Source organism: Schistocerca nitens, chromosome 2 (genome assembly GCF_023898315.1).
Source record: "Schistocerca nitens isolate TAMUIC-IGC-003100 chromosome 2, iqSchNite1.1, whole genome shotgun sequence".
Lineage (NCBI taxonomy): Eukaryota > Metazoa > Arthropoda > Insecta > Orthoptera > Acrididae > Schistocerca > Schistocerca nitens.
Genome location: NC_064615.1, coordinates 87,916,847 through 87,942,209, shown reverse-complemented (window position 1 = coordinate 87,942,209; position 25,363 = coordinate 87,916,847).

Sequence of the window (25,363 nt, the reverse complement as noted above, 5' to 3'; positions counted from 1 at the left end):
TAAATTTTTGCATTCTCTTACGGAAACACCCTGTATACTTTTCTTATCGCGACACATGCCCGGAACGCCACCAGACAGCATTCAGTCTTGCGGCGGTAATTAGTCATTATGTTTTGCTTACTTTAGACAGGAACTCTTGTGTGGTATCTGCCACCATATCTGGCAATAATGAATTACTCTCGCACTCCTTATGACGCGTTTCCGTATGACCATTGTTATACCTTAATCTGTGTCCAGTATGTAGTCAGCCGTAAGCATTTCATCTTAACATTAGGGTCCCAAATAGCGATGGTGATATCGAAACGGGTAAATTGGACTGAAAAATAAAAGAAATGTTTTAGCGACCAAGACCAGAGTAATGCATATTATTTTAGATTGACATTGTGTATTTATGGCCGGCCGCGGTGGTCTCGCGGTTCTAGGCGCGCAGTCCGGAACCGTGCGACTGCTACGGTCGCAGGTTCGAATCCTGCCTCGGGCATGGCTGTGTGTGATGTCCTTAGGTTAGTTAGGTTTAAGTAGTTCTAAGTTCTAGGGGGCTGATGACCACAGCAGTTGAGTCCCATAGTGCTCAGAGCCATTTGAACCATTTGAACCATTGTGTATTTCTCACTAACTGAGTAATTATGATCCTTATTGTTAATATTACTAATGTTATTATGCACAGCTCATGTATTACAAATACTGCATTATTACAGAGTATGTCTGGTTAGGTGTGAGAGGAGACCAGAAGGCCCTAATTTTGCCAGGTAAGGTAAATGTGAACTTAATAAGAAAATATACCGAACAAAGTGACACAGTGCTTCCACGTCAACATCTATACTCCGCTAGCCATCTTTACTCTGTGTACATTTTCCAGTACGAAGTGCGAATGATGCGAGGGATGATCGACTGCTGCTAAATTTCCCTGTGAGCTCTGACTTTTCTAATTGTACCTTCGTGGTCTTTTCACAAGATGTACGTAGGAGAAAGTACTCTCAGGAAATTTTAACAGTAAACTACAGCGCTTTCTAAACCTCCTCTCTTGTAATGTCTGCCCTTGGGTTTGGAAGAGATGTGACGCTTTTGCGCCGACAAAACGAACCTGAAATGGAACACGTTGCTCTTCTTTGGATCTCCTCTCTTCACTTGAATCCTATCTAGTACGAATTCCAGACTGACGGGTAATATTCAAGTACTGGTTGAACAAGCGGCATCGTTCGTGGCTGAGTTTTTTCGATTGAATCTCAATCTGGCGCCTGCCTCGCCCACGATTTGTTTCGTGTGGTCGTTACAATTTCAGTCCCTACGTACGCTTGCTTCCAGATACACTGATGAACCAAAACACTATGATCACTTTCTTAATAGCTTGTCTGTCCGTCTTTGGAACGAAATATACCACTGCCTCTGCATATCAGAGATACGTGGGTATGTGGTATTAGATGTCTACGAATATATCATGTAATTCGGAGTAAATAACAAACCTCTGATTTTCGCATGCGGCGATGGCGCCCGATAGCGACACCAGGCGAATTTTGTCGCCGAGACGTCAACGTGAATTCGCTAAAGTGCTCCTCAAACCACCGTAGCATGGTTCTGGCTCCGAGTCACGCACAGTTATACTCCTGAGAGAGGACGTCGCCATCGCGGAAGATAACAAGTATGAAAGGATGCAGGTGGTTCGCAGCTGTCAGCTTGGAGACAACCAACGGCCTAGCGTAGCAAAAATGTGATTCACCCGAATAGCCGACACGTTTCCATTGATCGACGGTCGAACCCCAGTGGTCCCGCGCTCACTGCAGTCGTAACTGACGATGCCGTAGCGTCTACACGTGAACTGCGGAGATTCATGTACAACAATAAACGATGAACACATTGTTCCGAAACAGTTGTGCGTGCTCCAGCATTGTGCTCTTTCGGCAGAGATGCCACAGATCGCCATATATCCTACTGTACCGAGCAGAGGATCCCCACGGTCTGAGAAGAGACGTGGACGTCCTACCATTTTGCACCTAGTGGTAGTTTCACAGTCCTTCTAACACTTTCCGTAGGGTAACGACGGTAGCACGTGAACATTCGACCAGCTTCCCGTTTTCGAGATACTAGTTCACAAGCTTTGCGTAATAATAACCTGCCCTTTGTTAGAGTCGATTGTCTCAATGGATTTCCTCATTTGCAACCTATATCTTTGCTAGGGTGGTCCCCCGTCCGTGTCTGCTCCGTTTAGATACTTCTGTTATCTCGTCACCAGACAGTGATCATAATGTTGTGGCTTATCAGTATATTTACAAGGTTATTACAAATGATTGAAGCGATTTCACAGCTCTACAATAAGTTTATTATTTGAGATATTTTCACAATGCTTTGCACACACATACAAAAACCTCAAAAAGTTTTTTTAGGCATTCACAAATGATCGATATGTGCCCCTTTAGTGATTCGGCAGACATCAAGCCGATAATCAAGTTCCTCCCACACTCGGTGCAGCATGTCCCCATCAATGAGTTCGAAAGCATCGTTGATGCGAGCTCGCAGTTCTGGCACGTTTCTTGGTAGAGGAGGTTTAAACACTGAATCTTTCACATAACCCCACAGAAAGAAATCGCATGGGGTTAAGTCGGGAGAGCGTGGAGGCCATGACATGAATTGCTGATCATGATCTCCACCACGACCGATCCATCGGTTTTCCAATCTCCTGTTTAAGAAATGCCGAACATCATGATGGAGTGGGGTGGAGCACCATCCTGTTGAAAGACGAAGTCGGCGCTGTCGGTCTCCAGTTGTGGCATGATCCAATTTTCCAGCATGTCCAGATACACGTGTCCTACAAAACACGTTAACTTTTGGTGAATTGCGAATTTGCTGCACGAATCCATGAGGATTCTCTACTGCCCAGATTTGCACATTGTTCACTTCACCATTAAGAAAAAATGTTGCTTCACCACTGAAAACAAGTTTTGCACTGAACGCATCCTCTTCCATGAGCTGTTGCAACCGCGCCAAAAATTCAAAACGTTTGACTTTGTCATCGGGTGTCAGGGCTTCTAGCAATTGTAAACGGTAAGGCTTCTGCTTTAGCCTTTTCCGTTTCTTCGCTCACTGCAGGCCGACCTGTTGATTTCCCCTTACAGAGGCATCCAGAAGCTTTAAACTGCGCATACCATCGCCGAATGGAGTTAGCATTTGGTGGATCTTTGTTGAACTTCGTCCGGAAGTGTCGTTGCACTGTTATGACTGACTGATGTGAGTGCATTTCAAGCACTACATACGCTTTCTCGGCTCCTGTCGCCATTTTGTCTCACTGCGCTCTCGAGCGCTCTGGCGGCAGGAACCTGAAGTGCGGCTTCAGTCGAACAAAACTTTATGAGTTTTTCTACGTATCTGTAGTGTGTCGTGACCATATGTCAATGAATGGAGCTACAGTGAATTTATGAAATCGCTTCAATCATTTGTAATAGCCCTGTAAATTATGTGACTATTTTGAGTGACTGATCTGAAATGATATATAGAATAGTGGGTCCTTCCACACATTTATGAGCAGTACGCTTCATATACTAGTGTTGAGGGTCAACAGCCAGTCCCTGCATCAAGCACCGATCCTCTTCTGGTCTCCTCTCGTTTCGCTACAATTTTCTCACACTGCGAATTCCGTGTCAAGAACAGCAAAAGGTTCATGAAACTTCCGACGTTATCTACTAGGTTCAGTCTTGGGTCAATTCTTACTGTTACGTTTGAGGAATGTTCTCCAGTGAGGATCTCTTTATGTGTTGTAACGCAATACGATCAAACAGTTGGTCATATTCCGCAAACGATTATTTTTTTCTCTAGCTGGAAGTGAGGAACTGTACCGAACGGCTCGTGGAAGTGAAAGAACGCGGGATCAACCTGTTCATCGGTATCTCTTCTGGGTCTCGTGGACGAACAGGAGACAGGTTTCACTTTATCGTTGTTTTTATAGAATCCAAGTTGATTCATACAGAAGACATTTTTCATGCCCAGAAATGTCATAGTACCTGTGCATAAAACGTGTTACAAAATTCTGTAAGAGATGACGTCAGCTACGTAGGGCTAGAGTGAGATCTTCCTCGAAAACGTAGACCTCTTGGATATTTTTACAATGACTTCAAACGCTATGTTCCTGCAGACGGTTGCTAGAAGAGGTACAAATTCTTCCTCATACTGGATTTAGATTCGCATAGGCATCCCATCAGGCCGAGTCGTCTTTCCTCTATCAAGCAATTTTAGTTGTTTTCTATTCCAGCACCGCTTGTTTCTATATCCGTGGAGGAAGACAGGTATTGGAATACATACAGCATATATTTGAGGACGTAGGTTGCAAATGCCACTCTGAGATGAAAAGGTTGGCACGGGAGACGGTTTCGTAGCGGACAGTGTCAAGCCACTCAGAAGACCGATGACACAGAAAGATAAAAAGGAACTTATGTTCATTCGACGGAACAGCTTCAGTGCAATCTTCCTTTCGAAAAAATGATTTTGGTACCTCGGTCTACTCTCTGTCTTCCTCCGTTTCGATGTCATTATTGTTACCTGGAGTCTGGCGCGTGACTTTGATCCACTGATAGATTTAAGGTAAGCCCAGATGTTTTCGGGAGGGAAGGCAGTAAATTGGCATTCGGGGGCAGAGGAAGCAAATAGCGCAAAGGACTCGCCATCCAACGACCCCCGTTTTTCTTAAAAACAAAAAAAGGAAAGCAATCTTGTTGTCTCTCCAAGGACGTAACGGATGATGAGACGTGGTATAGAGAATAATTTACAGTTGCTCTATAGTAACAGGCATCTCGACTTGATAAGATTGAAAATCGACTGTTGATTAGACCCCATTAATCGCGAGTATTCATGTGCACTTTTATGAAAACTTTTCTGTCTGAAAGAAGCTTAGTCATTCATCCGTCTGCTAGAGTAGTTCATGTTTGGATGGGAACTGCAACTATGTCTTAATCAAGTCACCTAAGTCGGCCGGTGTGGCCGAGCGGTTCTAGGCTATAGTCTGGAACCGCGCGACCGCTACGGTCGCAGGTTCGAATCCTGCCTCGGGCATGGATGTGTGTGATGTCCTTAGCTTAGTTAGGTTTAAGTAGTTCTAAGTTCTAGGGGACTGATGACCTCATATGTTAAGTCCCATAGTGCTCAGAACCATTTGAACCATTTGAACCAAGTCACCTAAACTCGTAGCTGGATGATCCAACAGAAGCACTTGGCGCGCAGATTTGCTTAGCGAGGGCTGCACAGTCAGTGGAGAAAGCGACTCACACTGATCATCATGAGGATCCACTTGGTGCTGTGACGACTTGCCGATTTGCTTAGTGTAGACCCATTGTCTTATGATAAAGCAATGGGCACGTTGAAGCGATATCTTTCTAGATTATGGTGAGATGGTAAGTTTGCCTCCGCTGCATTTGCGTAGTGCTGCTCTCTGGAACATCAGTTTTATTTGTGAGAGATACCGTCCAGTCTTATTCAGAAGGATCAATATCAGTTCTTCCTTCGAGTTCACAGTTTCGTTGGGACATACGGGAATCCATGTTCACTACCTACTCACCCATCTGGGCTTGTAAGTTGATTATTGCACTTTTTAGCTCGTTAAATAATCTCATGGACGTTATTACGAATACATGGGATTTTCCTTGTCTTTGGTACACGTATAGGAACAATAAATATTATAGTTGTTAACTATCGTAGCTGTGTTGGAAAGGAACCAGAGCTGGAATTGCTAATAGAAGGCACTGAATCTTAAATCGTTATAGGTACGAAAAACTGGCTAAAACCGGAAATAAGTTTAGCCGAAATTCTTACGAATGACCTAACCGCTTACTGAAAGGATGTATTAAATACTGTTGATGGGGGAGTGTTTATTGCTGTCAGAAGTAGTTTATATTGCAGTGAAAATGAAGTAGATAGTTCCTGTGAGTTAATATGGGTAGAGGTTATACTTTACGTGGTGTCACCGCCAGACACCACACTTGCTAGGTGGTAGCCTTTAAATCGGCCGCGGTCCGCTAGTATACGTCGGACCCGCGTGTCGCCACTGTCAGTGATTGCAGACCGAGCGCCGCCACACGGCAGGTCTAGAGAGACGTCCTAGCACTCGCCCCAGTTGTACAGCCGACGTTGCTAGGAATGGTTCACTGACAAATACGCTCTCATTTGCCGAGACGATAGTTATCATAGCCTTCAGCTACGACATTTGCTACGACCTAGCAAGGCGCCATTACCAGTTTATATTGAGATTATTATTAACGTATCAACAAGAGCGATGTACACCAATTATGGATTAAAGTTAAGTATTCCAAGAACTACGTTCTTTTCTTATTAGACTCAATTACTTTACCTTGTTCCAGACCTCACGCCAGTCTGCGTGAGATTAAACGCGTGCCTTTCGGCTACCTCCGAGCGGCTTGGCTGTCTTGGCAAGTCACTACACTTTACAACCAGAATAAAGTAATAATTGGTTCCTTTTCTCCATCCTCCGACTCACACGATACAGTTACGGAACAGTTCAAAGAAAATTCGAGTGCTGTTTCAGATAGGTACCCCACACGTACAATTATAGTTGGTGGTGACTTCAATCTACCATCATATGTTGGCAAAAATACATGTTTAAACTCGGTGATAAGCATAAAACGTCGTCTAAAATCGTACTGAATGCCTTTTTAGAAAATTATTTTGAACGAATAGTTCAGGAGCCCACTAGATGCTTAAATGTTTGCGAAAATATACTTGACCTCTTAGTTACAAATAACCCTGTCCAAATAAGGAGCATCATGACAGGTACAGGAATTAGTGACAACAAGATTGTTGTAGCTAGACTGAATACTGTAACATCCGAACCCACCAAAAATAAACGCAAAATACATCTATTGAGCAGATAAAAGTTCACCAGAGAGCTTCCTAAGAGGCAGTCTCCACTTCTTCCAGACTAACTATGTACGCGTAGGCAAGATGCGGTTTAAATTAAAAGAAACAGTATCGCCGGAAGTTGAGAGATATATACCAAATAAAGTAATATTGAGGCTGTATTGATCCCCAATGGTATACAAAGCAGTTCAGAACATCATTGCAAAAGCAACGTAAAAAGCATGCAAAATGTTTTACAGAAGCTCCAAATTTACAGAGAACATCTGCGCGAGATGCTTTCAATAGTTTCCACTGTGAAACTCTGTCTCTATATCTATCAGAAAACCCACAGTCATTCTGGTCATATGTAAAGTACACCAGTGACAAGACGCAATCAGTACCTTACTACGCGATGACAATGGTGATGTTATTGATGACACCACCACTAAAGTAGAGATACTAAACACGGGTTTCCGAATTTTCTTCACAAAAAGAAGACGAAGAAAATAATCCAGAACTCGAATCAAGAGAGATTGCCAGCATGAGTAACTTAGAAGTAAATATCCTCGGTGTAGCAACACAGATTAAAACACTTCAGAAAGGCAAGGCTTCCGGTCCAGATTGTATACCAGTCAGGTTCCTGTAAGAGTATTCTGATACAATAGCTCCTTATTTAGCAATCATACACTACTGCTCGCTCAGGAAATAGGAGTAATTCGCTGAATTACAGATCCATATCACTAACGTCGATATGCAGGAGGAATTTTGGAACATATACGGTGCGCGAACATTATGAATACCTTCGAAGAGAACGATCTATTCTCATGAATTAACGAGTTCTATCGACAGGGGGTGTCATATTGATTCCATATTTTTAGACTTTCAGAAGACTTTTGAACCCGTTCCTCGCAACTTCTTATTTCATTGCGTGCCTTTGGAGTATCATCTCAATAATGTGACTGAATTCATGAGACCCTGTCAGAAAAGTCAAAGTTCGTAATAACTGACGTAAAGCAATCAAGTAAAACAGAAGTAATATCTGGCGTTCCCCAAGCAATTGTTATGGAACCCCTGTCATTCCTGAAGTACACAAACGATTTAGGATACAATCGGAGCGGTTCTCTTACACTGTTTACAGATTCTGCTGTCATTTACCGTCATGTAATGCCATCAGATGATCAAACCGAGCTGCCAAATGATTTGGACAATTTATCTATATGGTGAAAAAGTGACAATTTGCTCCAAATCACGAAAAGTGTGTAGTCAGCCGTATGAGATTACAAAGAATACGCTATATTTCAGCTACACGATAAATCACACAAATCACAAGGGTATAAATTCAACTAAATACTTAAGGATTACAATTATGAATAACTTAAATTGGAACGATAACGTAGATAAAGTTGTGGAGAACGCAAACGAAAGACTGCGATTTATTGCCGGAACACTTAGAAAATGTAACAGTTTTATTAACACACTGCTTACACTACGCTTGTCCGCCCTCTTCTGGAATAATGCTGTGCGGTGTGGGATCCACATCAGACAGGATTAAAAGTTCAAAGAAGGGCAGCTCGTTTTGTACTATCGCGAAGTAGGGGAGATAATGCTGTTATTGGGGTGGTAGTCATTAAAACAAAGGCGTTTTTAGCTAATGCAGCAGGGCCTTCTCATGACATTAGAATCACCAACTTTCTTCTCAGAGTGTGGATATATTTTGTTGGTGCCCACAAACATAGAGGGAAATAATCATCATAATAAAGTAAGGATAATCACCGCTCCCATGCAAAGTGCTAATTGTTCGTTTTTCTCGTGTATTGTTCGAGAGTGGAACCGTAGAGAAGCAGCTTAAAGATGATTCGATGAACCCTCTGCCAGGCACTTAATTGTGAAATGCAGAGTATTCATGTAGATTTAGATGTGTTCGTGTAAAGTCACTTAATCCGTTGAAGGACACTGTAAAGTGAAAGCATGATATTCTGTACTCATTTTGTGAACAGTTTATATTCAGTAGTCATATAATTAGGTACTTTTATGAATTTCTTTTCCCCTTTCAGAACTTTATTCAAATCTAGAACCGTGTTTCCACGAGAACTACGTTCTCCAACGAGCTACTTTTCGCTTTCACTATAATTCAAGCATTTTCTCATTAGCCAGTTAAGCAAGTGTTGCAGTGGAACTTTAAGGCATGTTGTTACAGCGATGGAGACTTCGATATTCTGCAATCGCATTAGCTCAGATCTTTTAAATTTGTCCGGTATTATAGGATAAAGAGCGCAAACAAATTTGTATTCTACGAAAACCACCTTTAAGGTTAATTCAAAGACACAGAGGGCGAGTAGCTACATGACAACTGTTGTAACGATTATGGTTCTACTTTTGGCAACTTATTTTAAACGTCCCTTAAGTTACAAATGAAATGACACAATTTCAGAGATCTTACTGGTCTAAAACAGATATATAGACCAAAGCGGGGAGTAAAAATTTGTAACACGGCCGGGAATCGAACCCAGGTCTCTTTCTTACTAGGCAGTTGCGTCGTTGCGTCAGTCGCTAAACTACCTTGGCACAGCGATTCGCACCTCTGCATGGATTACCCTTCCAAGCCTCCCTCATCAATCCAAATTCTCACTGCCTCCCCAGTCTACTTTAAATTCCCTCTTAGAAAAGAACAGACTTGCCGAAGCTCTCCACGTGCCTGCCAGGTTAGTCACTGCAGTAGTGTCAAGTGCTGTACGAAGGTGGCTTAGTAGCTAACGCACCTGCCTGGCAAGTAGGACACCTGGGTTCAATTGCTATGGTACAAATTTTCTCTCGCTCTTTCAGTCTATATACATACAAAGTTCACTTTAATTGTTCTGTTGCGCCATCAGAAAGTTTCTTGTCACTACAAAATCTATAATTAAGTTAGACTGAGTTTGTTTACTTAGGGGTCACATATCATATCAAGGGGAATGTTTCAGGACATTGACAAGTGGCGCCATTGTCCTTTATGAATTCACAGTAAAAGATTTTCGTCAAACCTCCTAGCCTAGGGACGCCAGATGGAAGTTGGTGTCGTCAAGCCCTGAATGAAAATTGCGTGACGGATAACTGGGGAGGGGACCTAGAGAGCGTGCTCTTTCTGTACGAAACTAGGCAAGGGGCTGGAGGGCTCACACGCTGATGTGTGGGTCCCTGCATTCTATATCTTTTATTTTAAATGAATTCCTTAAAGTTGACTCCTTTGTGATGTTTAGGGTATGTTAAAGATTGATGACAATTGATTACCTATTTATTTTAAACATTACCACTCGACTTTACAGCGATTGAGGAAATTGTTCCAGTTTACAGATATTACAATTTTACAACTTATAGCCCGGGTATATTATATACTAATCTGCACGCACGTCTCTACGGGCAAGACGGACTTGTGTTGGCCAAATGTATACCACCAAAGTCAACCAATATTTTACGTGGGACATCCACTATGTGAGGAGGGTAACGGGCAAACTGGGGACCAGATACATTGACACAGGGGGGTCAAATTTCCGAAATTAAACGAGAAAATTCATTTCCTTACACAATCTGAAGCTGGAAATAAAAGAATAGTGCAAATATTCAAATACCTCTCTTCCACGCGTGAACATCGAGACAGAAGCACTGAGGGCATGTCTGCTCACTTACCCGTCTTCTGTAACACTCCCAGAATATCGTGGGCACCCAGAGGTCTTCCTGGGCCCCGGTTGAGGGGATGGTCGAACCACTTGGCCGTGACCAAACTCTCCACCCCAAATCTTGTGACACTGGAACGTCTTTGACTTTTACCTGCCTGTGCTGTCTCTCTGATCCCCTACCCAGGAGTAAGGTTGGCACTACTATACTACAGAACTACTTCCCAAATAAGAATTGGCCACGCTTTACGGAAAGGTGTGAGGAGGATCAGGGAAGTAAATGTGCAGATTCACATTCATGTACACGACACATTTATGTATGTATTATGAAGCCTGACACATTTCTTTCCCCCCGTTCACATGGGTTCCGTTGCACTTGTGGCCGGCCGCCTCGTGCAATAAAATAGGAAGCGGAGCCGCCTCGGTTTGTATTTCCCGGGCGAGCGATCAGCGAAACTACTGTACTGTTTCAACAGATTAAAGCTTAAAGTACTGACAGGGTTTCAAGTTACGTTAGATTCTACAGGTGTGCCAAAGATGTTACTCTCTTCTTGCCTCAGTTTCGGTCGCTCGAACATGTGATTGTAAAGAAGCGCATTTGATTAAAGTTTGAAAGAAGGTCGTCAGACAGATGGACATAGCCAGTGTACTTTTTCTGGGAAAAGACTGGGGTACGCGTACCCCTAAGCATTTCTGTGCACGAAGTGACTTCTTTACGCTGTTAGAGAATTCAAGAGTTCGCCAACGATTTATTTCACGGACGTAAATCAGATTTACTTCATTTTCATGTTGATTATCGGGATATGAACGATGACAGTGCAGCCTGTAGTGGGAAAAGCGATGCATTTAACTGTTTCGGAGGAGCAGGCAGCCGTTCTCGACTACTGGTCGCTGGCAGACAGTCAATGAGTCTACTTTCTTGTCCTGTGAGTGAGCGGACAAACTGGACAAGGTGTACTTGGTTATTAACTTACTGGTCGCTTCTAGTTGTTTGTATGCGTAATTGCACAGTGTGTCCCGCCTTTCGTTGCAAGTCAGCTTTGAGGCTTAGGTTAGATGAGCAGCAAATTAACAAACCATTTAAATTTTTCTCTTCCACCTCCAAAGCTAAAACTTTCCAGTAATTGTTGTGCGACGTTGTCGATGAATGTTAAAAGTGAAATGGAAACCTGAATGCTTAATCCTCGTGTGAAAACACAGTTAACGAACCTGTCTTCTATAACACGTCAAATTATCGTCCAGAATGTTGGATTTGCGTATCATTTCGTGAGAAAGATGACTGGTTAATCGTTTCAAGCATAAAAAAATTTGATTGCACAATTTCGAAGGAAGTAGGAAATCTGGGCGTGGAAAGAATTTGACAAGGCATGAACAATGCACAACCTTGAGATCTGTGCCGTCTTCAGGAGATCGAAGAAAGATTGTTTCTTTGTGGGATAAATATTTAAACATCCATTCATCAAGCTGCTGCCCAGATGCTTGGTTCTAAAGAGAAAAGTGTGAAAAATTCATCGGTTAGAGCGTTTCAAAATGAACCGTACGTGACAGCAAATATATTTTGCACGGGAATCAAGCACAAGTAATGAAGCTTTCAATGATTTCGAAACCTAAATTGACCTGCAAGAACCTTATGAAGTTCACACAGGTCGCATTTTACTTTCTGGAAATGCGTGTACTAACAATCACTTTGTAAATGGAATGAAAAACACGATGATTAAAATAATTATTGAGACAATACAGAAAATATCATTAATATACAAATAGCCAGTTATCATCCTTAATCATTTATTTACGAACCGAACTCCCTGGCAAGAAGTGTGGCCACAAATATTTTCGGCGATATAATTGAGCTTGCTGTTGGTGGGGAGGCTTGCGTGCCTCAGTGATACAGATAGCCGTACCGTAGGTGCAACCACAACGGAGGGGTATCTGTTGAGAGGCCAGACAAACGTGTGGTTCCTGAAGAGGGGCAGCAGCCTTTTCAGTAGTTGCAAGGGCAACAGTCTGGATGATTGACTGATCTGGCCTTGTAACAATAACCAAAACGGCCTTGCTGTGCTGGTACTGCGAACGGCTGAAAGCAAGGGGAAACTACAGCCGTAATTTTTCCCGAGGACATGCAGCTTTACTGTATGATTAAATGATGATGGCGTCCTCTTGGGTAAAATATTCCGGAGGTAAAATAGTCCCCCATTCGGATCTCCGGGCGGGGACTACTCAAGAGGATGTCGTTATCAGGAGAACGAAAACTGGCGTTCTACGGGTCGGAGCGTGGAATGTCAGATCCCTTAATCGGGCAGGTAGGTTAGAAAATTTAAAAAGGGAAATGGATAGGTTAAAGTTAGATATAGTGGGAATTAGTGAAGTTCGGTGGCAGGAGGAACAAGACTTCTGGTCAGGTGACTACAGGGTTATAAACACAAAATCAAATAGGGGTAATGCAGGAGTAGGTTTAATAATGAATAGGAAAATAGGAATGCGGGTAAGCTACTACAAACAGCATAGTGAACGCATTATTGTGGCCAAGATAGATACGAAGCCCACACCTACTACAGTAGTACAAGTTTATATGCCAACTAGCTCTGCAGATGACGAAGAAATTGAAGAAATGTATGATGAAATAAAAAAAAATTATTCAGATAGTGAAGGGAGACGAAAATTTAATAGTCATGGGTGACTGGAATTCGAGTGTAGGAAAAGGGAGAGAAGGAAACATAGTAGGTGAATATGGATTGGGGCTAAGAAATGAAAGAGGAAGCCGCCTGGTAGAATTTTGCACAGAGCACAACTTAATCATAGCTAACACTTGGTTTAAGAATCATGAAAGAAGGTTGTATACATGGAAGAACCCTGGAGATACTAAAAGGTATCAGATAGATTATATAATGGTAAGACAGAGATTTAGGAACCAGGTTTTAAATTGTAAGACATTTCCAGGGGCAGATGTGGACTCTGACCACAATCTATTGGTTATGACCTGTAGATTAAAACTGAAGAAACTGCAAAAAGGTGGGAATTTAATGAGATGGGACCTGGATAAACTGAAAGAACCAGAGGTTGTACAGAGTTTCAGGGAGATCATAAGGGAACAATTGACAGGAATGGGGGAAAGAAATACAGTAGAAGAAGAATGGGTAGCTTTGAGGGATGAAGTAGTGAAGGCAGCAGAGGATCAAGTAGGTAAAAAGACGAGGTCTAGTAGAAATCCTTGGGTAACAGAAGAAATATTGAATTTAATTGATGAAAGGAGAAAATATAAAAATGCAGTAAATGAAGCAGGCAAAAAGGAATACAAACGTCTCAAAAATGAGATCGACAGGAAGTGCAAAATGGCTAAGCAGGGATGGCTAGAGGACAAATGTAAGGATGTAGAGGCTTATCTCACTAGTGGTAAGATAGATACTGCCTACAGGAAAATTAAAGAGACCTTTGGAGATAAGAGAACGACTTGTATGAATATCAAGAGCTCAGATGGAAACCCAGTTCTAAGCAAGGAAGGGAAAGCAGAAAGGTGGAAGGAGTATATAGAGGGTCTATACAAGGGCGATGTACTTGAGGACAATATAATGGAAATGGAAGAGGATGTAGATGAAGATAAAATGGGAGATACGATACTGCGTGAAGAGTTTGACAGAGCACTGAAAGACCTGTGTCGAAACAAGGCCCCCAGAGTAGACAACATTCCATTGGAACTACTGACGGCCTTGGGAGAGCCAGTCCTGACAAAACTCTACCATCTGGTGAGCAAGATGTATGAAACAGGCGAAATACCCTCAGACTTCAAGAAGAATATAATAATTCCAATCCGAAGGAGAGCAGGTGTTGACAGATGTGAAAATTACCGAACTATCAGTTTAATAAGTCAAAGCTGCAAAATACTAACGCGAATTCTTTACAGGCGAATGGAAAAACTGGTAGAAGCGGACCTCGGGGAAGATCAGTTTGGATTCCGTAGAAATGTTGGAACACGTGAGGCAATACTAACCTTACGACTTATCTTAGAAGAAAGATTAAGAAAAGGCAAGCCTACGTTTCTAGCATTTGTAGACTTAGAGAAAGCTTTTGACAACGTTAACTGGAATACTCTCTTTCAAATTCTGAAGGTGGCAGGGGTAAAATACAGGGAGCGAAAGGCTATTTACAATTTGTACAGAAACCAGATGGCAGTTATAAGAGTCGAGGGACATGAAAGGGAAGCAGTGGTTGGGAAGGGAGTAAGACAGGGTTGTAGCCTCTCCCCGATGTTACTCAATCTGTATATTGAGCAAGCAGTAAAGGAAACAAAAGAAAAATTCGGAGTAGGTATTAAAATCCATGGAGAAGAAATAAAAAGTTTGAGGTTCGCCGATGACATTGTAATTCTGTCAGAGACAGCAAAGGACTTGGAAGAGCAGTTGAATGGAATGGACAGTGTCTTGAAAGGAGGATATAAGATGAACATCAACAAAAGAAAAACGAGGATAATGGAATGTAGTCGAATTAAGTCGGGTGATGCTGAGGGAATTAGATTAGGAAATGAGACACTTAAAGTAGTAAAGGAGTTTTGCTATTTGGGGAGCAAAATAACTGATGATGGTCGAAGTAGAGAGGATATAAAATGTAGACTGGCAATGGCAAGGAAAGCGTTTCTGAAGAAGAGAAATTTGTTAACATCGAGTGTAGATTAAAGTGTCAGGAAGTCATTTCTGAAAGTATTTGTATGGAGTGTAGCCATGTATGGAAGTGAAACATGGACGATAAATAGTTTGGACAAGAAGAGAATAGACGCTTTCGAAATGTGGTGCTACAGAAGAATGCTGAAGATAAGATGGGTAGATCACATAACTAATGAGGAAGTACTGAATAGGATTGGGGAGAAGAGAAGTTTGTGGCACAACTTGACCAGAAGACGGGATCGGTTGGTAGGACATGTTCTGAGGCATCAAGGGATCACCAATTTAGTATTGGAGGGCAGCGTGAAGGGTAAAAATCGTAGAGGGAGACCAAGAGATGAATACACTAAGCAGATTCAGAAGGATGTGGGTTGCAGTAGGTACTGGGAGATGAAGAAGCTTGCACAGGATAGAGTAGCATGGAGAGCTGCATCAAACCAGTCTCAGGACTGAAGACCACAACAACAACAACAATTGAGCTAAATTATTCTAGTGCCGAAGCTATTTGGAACATACTGGTAAAATGTTTGGATTCCGTGGGGTTTTATAATGAGTTCCTGAAAGAAAATCTTATTTCAGTTGCAACAGATGGAGTAACTGTGATAATAGGAACGAAAAAAATGGCGTTGTTACATTAACGAAACGGCATTACCCACAGATTTTCATTTGTTCTAACCACAGACTGGAATTGTCAATTGTTGATATAAAGAAAAGAGACTTCCCATCACATGTCAACCATTGCAGGTCTTTCTTAGACTAGCAATGTTCGACTTACCACCAGTCACGAAAGAACGTACGAGACGTAAAGGTGCAAGGAGAGCTCCTTGAAACTCAAATTCTAAAAATTCTAAGAATCTTGGTCATCACATGGGTAGCATCAAAGTTCAGAAGCGTGTCATGATTGTGGAAAAACTGTAAGGCTTTGGTTGCTTACTTCTCAGCTGCGAAAGCCGATCAAAGCAGAGAGTCAACCGTCAAAGGTACGTACGAATATTTATTGAAGTGCATGACTGAAGTTGATTTCCCTCTCGACGTAGCTCTAATATCTGATGCCCTTCAAGATTTGTCAGAACTAAGTCCTCAACTACAGTCCGAGACATCTGATTGTATTCTACCCAACGGAAAACAGAAACCAACTATCGATGCTGCGAGAAAGGAAACTGAGATGTGATCTTCATTACTGTGAAACTCTCGAAGCAGCAAAAGAGCTGAACTTCAGAAAAAATTACACTGGAAAGGGAAAGAAGCAGACGTCTGGAGTCCAGCAGATTTTATGATAGCGTAAAACAGCGCATGGAGAATCCTGTTATGCAGACAGAGGATACAGTTAACTTTGAACGTGCGGAAATGTTTGACTCCAGGACTTGACCTGAAAATACTGGAATAAGATACACTTAAAAAAGTATAGAAACCTTAAGCCGTCGTTCTGGTCTTCCAGCGAGAGGGATACTTAGAGTATTTCGGGATTGTCTGATTGAGACGAAAATGACAGCATCCTTCCTCCCTCTTCTCAGTGCAGTGAAATGTATTCCCGTGTCTGCTAGTAAATGCGAATGTGGACTTTCGTAAATGAATCTCGTTATCACAGCTACAAGAGCTTCATTCGATCTTTCTACCGTCGGCAGTCTGATGTGATCGTTAAACAAGCTTGTCCTCCACTGCATCTGTTTCAGTCTGTAGGATATGTACTCTCTTCGTTTATGAAAGGCAGACGTCTTACCAAGAATAAGATAAGAAGGCGTGAAGGCTACAGCAGCCACGATCTGATGTCAGTTTCGAAATTGTTGTCGTTCTAGGTAGTGTTCATTACAATGTAGGTTTATAGTTAATTATATAATCGGCTATACTGAATACTTAAATATTTGTAGCTTCCTTAGATGTAATGTGAGAGTACCCCAATTTCTTTTTTAGAAAGAGAGCATCGCACATAGTTACATGCCTCTATCTCTGGCGTCAGTCCGTTATAGGATTATGGGACTGGTTTTAGTTTAATGGAGTACGAAAATGTCCTTCATAAAAAACCATCATCGATAACGTGGAGAAAGATTTTGACGAATTTAGCTCGCTTTGCACGACCTCGAGAGCCAGAGCTTAATGGGGACCAGATTGACGCCGCGTTCTTTGACTTCCGGAAGGCAGAGCTCAGCAGCATAGGTTAGTGGAACAAATACTAGCTTATCGAGTCTCGTAACACATTCGTGACGAGATTCGGGAGTTTCAGCAGCACAGACGCCAACACGATGGGGTTAACGGAACGAAACCGAAGAAATTATCTCGAGAGTTTTTTACGGCCGGTACTGTATACGGTACAAATAAGTAGTTGATAACACTGTAAGCTCTGTGAAGAAGTTCCCAAGCAATGCCATTTTCTTTAAGGAGGCCGTAACACCAGAAGACTGTAGTGAATTACAGTAAGATCAACGGAGAATAGACTATTGGTGCAAGGAGTGGCAGCTGACATTGAAAGCAAGTAAATGTAACATATCACACATAACTAGGTAAAGCGATACCGTTAGCCGCGCGGCCAAGGGCGCATTGCCACGGTTCGCGCTCCTCTCTCTGTCAGAGGTTCGAGTCCTCCCTCGAGCGTGGATGTGTGCTGCCCTTAGTGTAAGTTAGTTTAAGTTAGATTAAGTAGTGTGCGACCCTAGGGACCGATGACCTCAGCATTTTGGTCCCACAGGAACTTACGACAAATTTAGAATTTAGATTATTGGTGACCAGTCGGTAAAGCATCTCGGAGTAACAGTCCGGAGTAAACTGAAGTAGAGTAATCACAGAAAACCAATGTTAGGCTACGACTAATTGGAAGAATTTTAAGGAAAGTCGTTCACACACGATAACAGTCGCGTAAAACAACCTGTTTGAGGGAACTTGAGTAATATCCATTAGTCTGGGGCTCTTACTAGGTTGGATTAGCGGGAGAGGGAGAGAACATCCACGTCACTGGGGCTGATAGTAGGGACAAAAGCTCTACGTATATTCTCACCGAAAAACAGCTGCAGACTCTACAAGGGAGATGGCGTGTAGCAGGGGTAATTAGTGGTTTACTGATGATCGGTCCTCCTCCGTGCCGTTCGCGAGTGAGACAGAGAAAGGGAAAAGAACAGTGCTACCACCAGCAGTCTCCAGCACACACTGTAAGGTAGCTGCTGGGAAAACAATGTACTTGAGTCTTTGTCTGCAGAAATTATGAGAGCGAATTTGAAAGCAATGATGACTCATGCTTAGCTGTTTTTGTAATCACTTATGTATTTTTTCAAAATTAAATGAGTTATTTTGGAAAATGCTTCCACTTTATTTACGGTGTGCGCTATATTTTAACCATCTTGTGGATCTGCCCTCGCAATATCAACGTATTTTCCCTAACGCGTATTACTGAAGGTTGGTGTGGGGGTAGGTTAGGGGCGGGTGGTTACTTAATGCCCACCCTAAAGAAAGTTAAAATAGTTTGTTAGTTGTCATTGACTCATATTAACAACATACTTTTTAAAGAGATACTGATGTGTTAGTGTTGTGTGTAGACAAGACAGCCTAGACACAATGAGAGGAAGCCGAAAGACACGCGCTTAAACTCACGCAGGCTGGCGTGAGGTCTGAAACAGGATACGTAATGAATGCTATAAAGAAAAGGACGTAGCTTCTGGAATACTTAACTTTAATCCACATTTGTAGAACATCGCTCTTGATGATACATTAATAGAATCACAATATCAATTGAATACGGCGCCTTGCTAGGTCGTAGCAAATGTAGCTGAAGGCTATGATAACTATCGTCTCGGCAAATGAGAGCATATTTGTCAGTAATCCATCTCATGCAAAGTCGGCTGTACGACTGGGGCGAGTGCCAGGACGTCTCTCTAGACCTGCCGTGTGGTGGCGCTCTGTCTGATATCACTGACAGTGGCGACACGCGGGTCCGGCGTATACTAATGGACCGCGGCCGATTTAAAGGCTACCACCTAGCAAGTGTGGTGTCTGGCGGTGACACCACAGTTAGTAGTGTCCAGAATCTGAAAGTATCTTTTAGAACACTCTTAGTAATATCGACACATTTTCAATAGTGCGTACCATCCTGGGCTACTTTATAAACACCACAAAAATTTTAAAAATGCAAATTTCTTTAATTGCTGTTCACTTTTACTTACAACATCTTTCTAAAGAGATACTAATGTGTAAGTAAGATCCTGAATCGGGAAGTACTGAATATGACACTTTTACAGTAAGTGACATCACAACTAAGATTTAAATTTTTGGTTTAAGTTAGCTGAAAAAAGTAAAACCTTTATGGAATCAGATAGGAGAATTTATTAAAAACAATACCAGTTTTTTCAAAATTGTAAAATATAAAGTAAGTGTCTAAATTACAGTTTTTCGGAAGGTGAACATTAGGTACAGGTACGAGCCGCCCTTCCCCCCTGTGGTATTGCGGAGGTTAATAAGTCGCTTCAGCTGTATTTGTTATCAGGGAACAACCGGTTTCGTGGCACTGAAAGCCACATCCTCAGGTGAAATATAACTCGTAAGAGAATAACAAACCGTTAAATGGCGATGCGTCAATGGATCATAATCAGCCTGGTGTAGGGATCAAAATCCAAAATATTCGGTGGAGCCACGAAAACGATTCTGATCTGACAATAAAAGACATTAAATACAACTGAAGAGGCTCCGTAATCCCTAAAATGATTAGCCACAGCTGTTGTTGCCCTGTCTACGAGATTTCTTTGCCATATTTTAAATCATTTTAGGGTGGTGGGTGTTAATGTAACGCCGGCACCGTGTAAACACCCACCGTTGACGGGGTCTTCACACGTGAGACAAGGTGGAAAAAAATACATTTATCAATATAATAATTTAAGATAAGTTAATGGTACCACACCGTAATCTAGTGTTCCACTAATGAGTCAGCACAAATGAATGAGTAAAACAGTGCAAAGAAATAGAGCAGAGAAATTAAAATCAAAGTAGTGTGTAAACCTGTTCTGGTGTAGCCTATAGTGGAAGCCTCGTTTAACGCTATAGAAGGAAATCTGAGGATACAATACGTAGCTGATAGCCCGAGAAGGATTCGGTTGATGCCATTCCTAACGAGGCTCTGTACGCAAACCTGTTTTAAACATGTGACCGCCGCACACATATGGCGCAGGAGCTTCGCGCGTGTAGGGTAGCTGCGCCAGCCCCCGACATTCCCTCTTATTGGCAATCTTCCACGCCACAGAGCCGCAACTTTCTCCCTCTCTCGTTTCATCCACGTGGATAACGGCCAAAGTTGCACTGTCCCCAATGGGCAGTGAACTGCAGCAGTGATTTTTCCTACTTTTTCACCCCTACCAGTATCACTTCAGGTTTTTTTTTTCTCAAAATGTCAGTTGTGATCCATAGCAGAGATATTTGTCAAGGGTCCTAAGGCAAGAATGCAGAGAACTTACGGAGATTGGTGGAAACCGTGGACACTGAATAGGTATTCACACCAATCTTCAGTACCATTTCACTAACATATTCAGGCTGTTACAAAAAGGTACGGCCAAACTTTCAGGAAACATTCCTCACACACAAATAAAGAAAAGATGTTATGTGGACATGTGTCAGGAAACGCTTAATTTCCATGTTAGAGCTCATTTTAGTTTCGTCCACCTACGCTCAATGGAGCACGTTATCATGATTTCATACGGGATACTCTACCTGTGCTGCTAGAACATGTGCCTTTACAGGTACGACACAACATGTGGTTCATGCACGATGGACGTCCTGCACATTTCAGTCGAAGTGTTCGTACGCTTCTCAACAACAGATTCGGTACACCGATGGATTGGTAGAGGCGGACCAATTCCATGGCCTCCACGCTCTCCTCACCTCAACACTCTTGACTTTCATTTATGGCGGCATTTGAAAGCTCTTGTCTACGCAACCCCGGTACTAAATGTAGAGACTCTTCGTGCTCGTATTGTGGACGGCTGTGATACAATACGCCATTCTCCAGGGCTGCATCAGCGCATCAGGGATTCCATGCGACGGAGGGTGGATGCATGTATCCTCGCTAACGGAGGACATTTTGAACATTTCCTGTAACAAAGTGTTTGAAGCCACGCTGGTACGTTCTGTTGCTGTGTGTTTCCATTCCATGATTAATGTGATTTGAAGAGAAGTAATAAAATGAGCTCTAACATGGAAAGTAACCACTTTCGGACACATGTCCACCTAACATATTTTCTTTCTTTGTGTGTGAGGAATGTTTCCTGAAAGTTTGGCCGTACCTTTTTGTAACACCCTGTATAATGCACTGAGGGCAATTGTGAAAAATCTAGAGTGCTATTACTAATCATGATTGCTTAGGTAAACTACATCTCCTACGTCGATCTATTGGAGTATGTCAGTACCGGATATAACCATTTATAATTGTTGTGGTCAGACATATCATGGAACTACTACATGCCGTGTTAACTTCATCGACTCTTTAGTCACTTAAGAGACGAAGCACCTCATCATAATCGTAACGAAAAGTTTGACTAACACAGTATCCTAGCTGTGTCCATTCATGTAACAAAAGCATTAACACACCCCTCTGTTGCTGCTGTCAGCCTGTGGAAAGAGCTTCCCTGCGCTCTGCGAACAATTCTGTGCCCTGTTGCAGTAAAGAGAAACACGAAACATCTCCTTTTGTCAGCTTCGTAAGTTTTGCCTCGAAATTAACACATTTGGATAGTATCCTTACTGTCAAACAGTGAAGCAAATGCTCCGCTCTTCTCCCACATTGCCGGCCGCGGTGGCCGAGCGGTTCTAGGTGCTTCAGTCAGGAATCGCGTAACTGCTACGGTCGCAGGTTCGAATCCTTGCCTCGGGCATGGATGTGTGTGATATCCTTAGTTTAGTTAGCTTTAAGTAGTTCTAAGTTCTAGGGGACTGATGACCTCAGATGTTAAGTCCCATAGTGCTCAGAGCCAATTGAAACATTTTTTCCTCCCACATTTGCCGTTTCTTCTCTCGCTTTTCTATTAGCTTCCCTATTTTCGTTCCTCCTGTATTAATTGCTTCCTATCATGTTCTTCTTTTTCACCCTCTCTTATCCATTCACTCACATCTATTGCTTCCAAAGCCCTAAGTTAAAATATACGTGATTATAATCATTCTGTGTTATTCTACTTTTCTTGACGCAATATAGCCTCTCTTTCTTCAATACTCCTGCTTTCACAAGTTATGTTCCAGTTAGTTATGTGTACAATTTGTCATATTAAATGTTTTTTCGTAGCAACTGTTTGTCATGAGAACATAATACAAAGTATGTACAATGACAGCTTAGATGTAGGAGAGGACCTGATCACTGTAATCTTACCAGTGTAAATAAATAAATAAAAATCACAGCTGTAGAGACCTAGTGCCAAAATTATAAGATTTTTCGTGGTACTGATAAATGTAGGCAGCACACCTTTCACTTCAATGTGATGGACTGATGGAGTATGCACTGCGACAGTTAATGAATGAGCTGTCATTGCCAGATCAATTACTAATAAGTAAGGAAAGTAACAGAAACTTTAATATGGTTCACATGGCTCTGAGCACTATGAGATTCAACTGCTGTGGTCATAAGTCCATTGGAACTTAGAACTACATAAACCTAACTATCCTAAGGAGATCACACACATCCATGCCCGAGGCAGGATTCGAACCTGCGACCGTAGCGGTCGTGCGGTTCCAGACTGTAGCGCCTTTAACCGCTCGGCCACTCCGGCCGGCAAACTTTAATATTTCATGAGTGATAACAAGATACGGAACTGCTAAATTCCCACATAATTCAACACACAGATATGTTTATGGAGTTTGACGAGGAAAGTCCTTTAGGAATTTTTGACGCACCACATAAAATTTGTCTATTCCTCCTGATTTTGTGAGTTTAGATCATCCCGATTATGACAAGTAACGATGGAATCCCACTTCGGTTTTACAGAGAGTGCTTTTCGCCGTTGTTTCTTTACTTCTCTTGCATTTATCAAGAAACTTTCGCCCAGCACAGAGTCTCAAGCAATTGGAAAAACTGCAGGTGGTTTCCGTAAATAATATAGGTAGAAGAACGGACGTTGAAAATTACAGACCAATAGCCATGATGTCGGTCTGTTGCAGAATTCTTCAGTATATTTAAGGTCGAATATACTCGTAATAAGTTTCCTTGACACAGAAAGGTTTCTGTACACAAATTAGCGTTGACTTAGAAAGCATCGCTCGTGCGAAACTCAGCTTGCCCTTTTATCGTAGGATAACATGCAAAACCTATATAAAGGGCTACAGGCAGTCTCCAAATTCTTAGATTTCCGGAAAGCGTTTGACAAAGTGCCCCACTGCAGACGGTTAACGAAGATCAGGACATGCGGAATAGCTGCTCAAATAAGTGATTGGTTCGAATACTTTCAAGGAACAGAACCAAGTACGTTGTCCTGGACGACGAGTGTTTATCGGAGACAATGGTACCATCAGGAATTCTGCAGGGAAATGTGACAGGACCGCTCTTGCTGTGCATTTACAGATGGATGCATGGATCGGATGCGCAACAATTGTGACTGTCTGCTGATGGTCCTATAATGTACGAGAGAGTGGCGTTGAGTGACTGTAAGAATATACTGGATGAATTACAGAGAATTTATATTTGATGTAATGAATGGTACCAGAATGAAATTTACGCTCTGAAGCGGATGTGCGCTGATATGAAACTTCCTGGCAGATAAAAACTGTGTGCCGGACCGAGGCTAGAACTCGAGAGCTTTGCCTTTCACGGTAGAGCACTTGCCCGCGAAAGGCGAAGGTCCAGAGTTGGGGTCTCGGTACGGCACAGAGTTTTAATCTGCCAGGAAGTTTTAATGGATGGTAGTTTCCTCTAAATGTAGAATACTCTAAGCCAATGCCGATGCGTAAGAGAAATGATCTCCTAATGTTCGAATATAGTAACAGTGGTGTGATCCTTGGCAGTCTCACATAGATAAAATGTCTACGCTTAATGTTGCAAAGCGATACGAAATGGAACGTGTACATAAGGTTGGTTATAGGGAAAGAGAATGATTGCCTTCAGTTTATTGGGAACGTGCAGCGCATCTGCAATGGAGACCGGAGTCTGAGTACTGTTCGAGTGTTAGGGAGCCCAACAAATCGGATTAAAGAAAGTTGTCTCAGTAATTCAGAGTCGGGCTGCTGTCTAGGTTCAATCAACATGAGAGTACAGTGGAAACACTCCGTGAATTTAAAGAGGACTCCCTGTAGTAAAGACGATGTGCTTTCTGCAAAACACTATTGAGAAATTTTAGATATCCACATAGTAATAGAAATTAGGGCTCGTACGGAGAAATACAGACAGTCGTTTCTTCCGCGATCCATCGAGGGGAACAGGAAAGGAAATGACTAGTTGTGGTACAAGACCGTACGTTATGCACCGTGCTGTAGCTTGCAGACAATGTATGACGTAGATTATAACTAGCATAGAGACATTCTGTAAATTACTTGCATCGTACATGTCAAGTTAATTGTTAAACCAATGTTTTTATTGGAACTGAAATGTGTCGATCATTCCAGCTTTCATAAATGTTCGTGGTTTTCTTAATTTAAGCAGAGTGTCTTTTCTTTACCTGTGCCTTCTCGTATTTCTTCCATGTCAGGGAGGACAGTCACGCTGGGATCCGCAACTTCGCGTCTTTTACTTTCAGTTACATTGTATTTGGTATGTCGTAAGGTGGGCGATGGACTGAATGAACGTGTGCGTAATTACAAATGCACGTACCTCGAATTTCAGGTGGACTTTCTTGGCTCAACTTAGCAGCAGAGGGCTGGGAACGGCAGTTGAGTTTAACTTTCTAAGCTTGCTTGAGGTGCCACTCAGGCAGATCCTTATCTGCGCGGCCTTTCTTAACCGGTACCCTAATGATTAGCTCTTTCACACCCACACTTGAGGGACAGGTTTGTTCAGATTTTAGACGTTGAACTCGTGGAAAATTTTGAGGGCGATGAAAGTTTTTTCCTGTCTCTGATGGGAGGAGGCATCTGGCACCACTGAAAAATTCTTCTTTTTGACTATTTGCACCGATCTATGTGTCGGAGGCGAGACAGATTGGATTTTGTACAGAGTAAGTCACTTGTAGATAAGTCTTTACAGGCTGTGATGAGTATGATGTGCCACTCCTGTGCCCACGTTGAGAGCGGTATTGGATTTTTCGAGTTAGCAAGTTCTGTAAGTATAAAGAAATTTCTCAG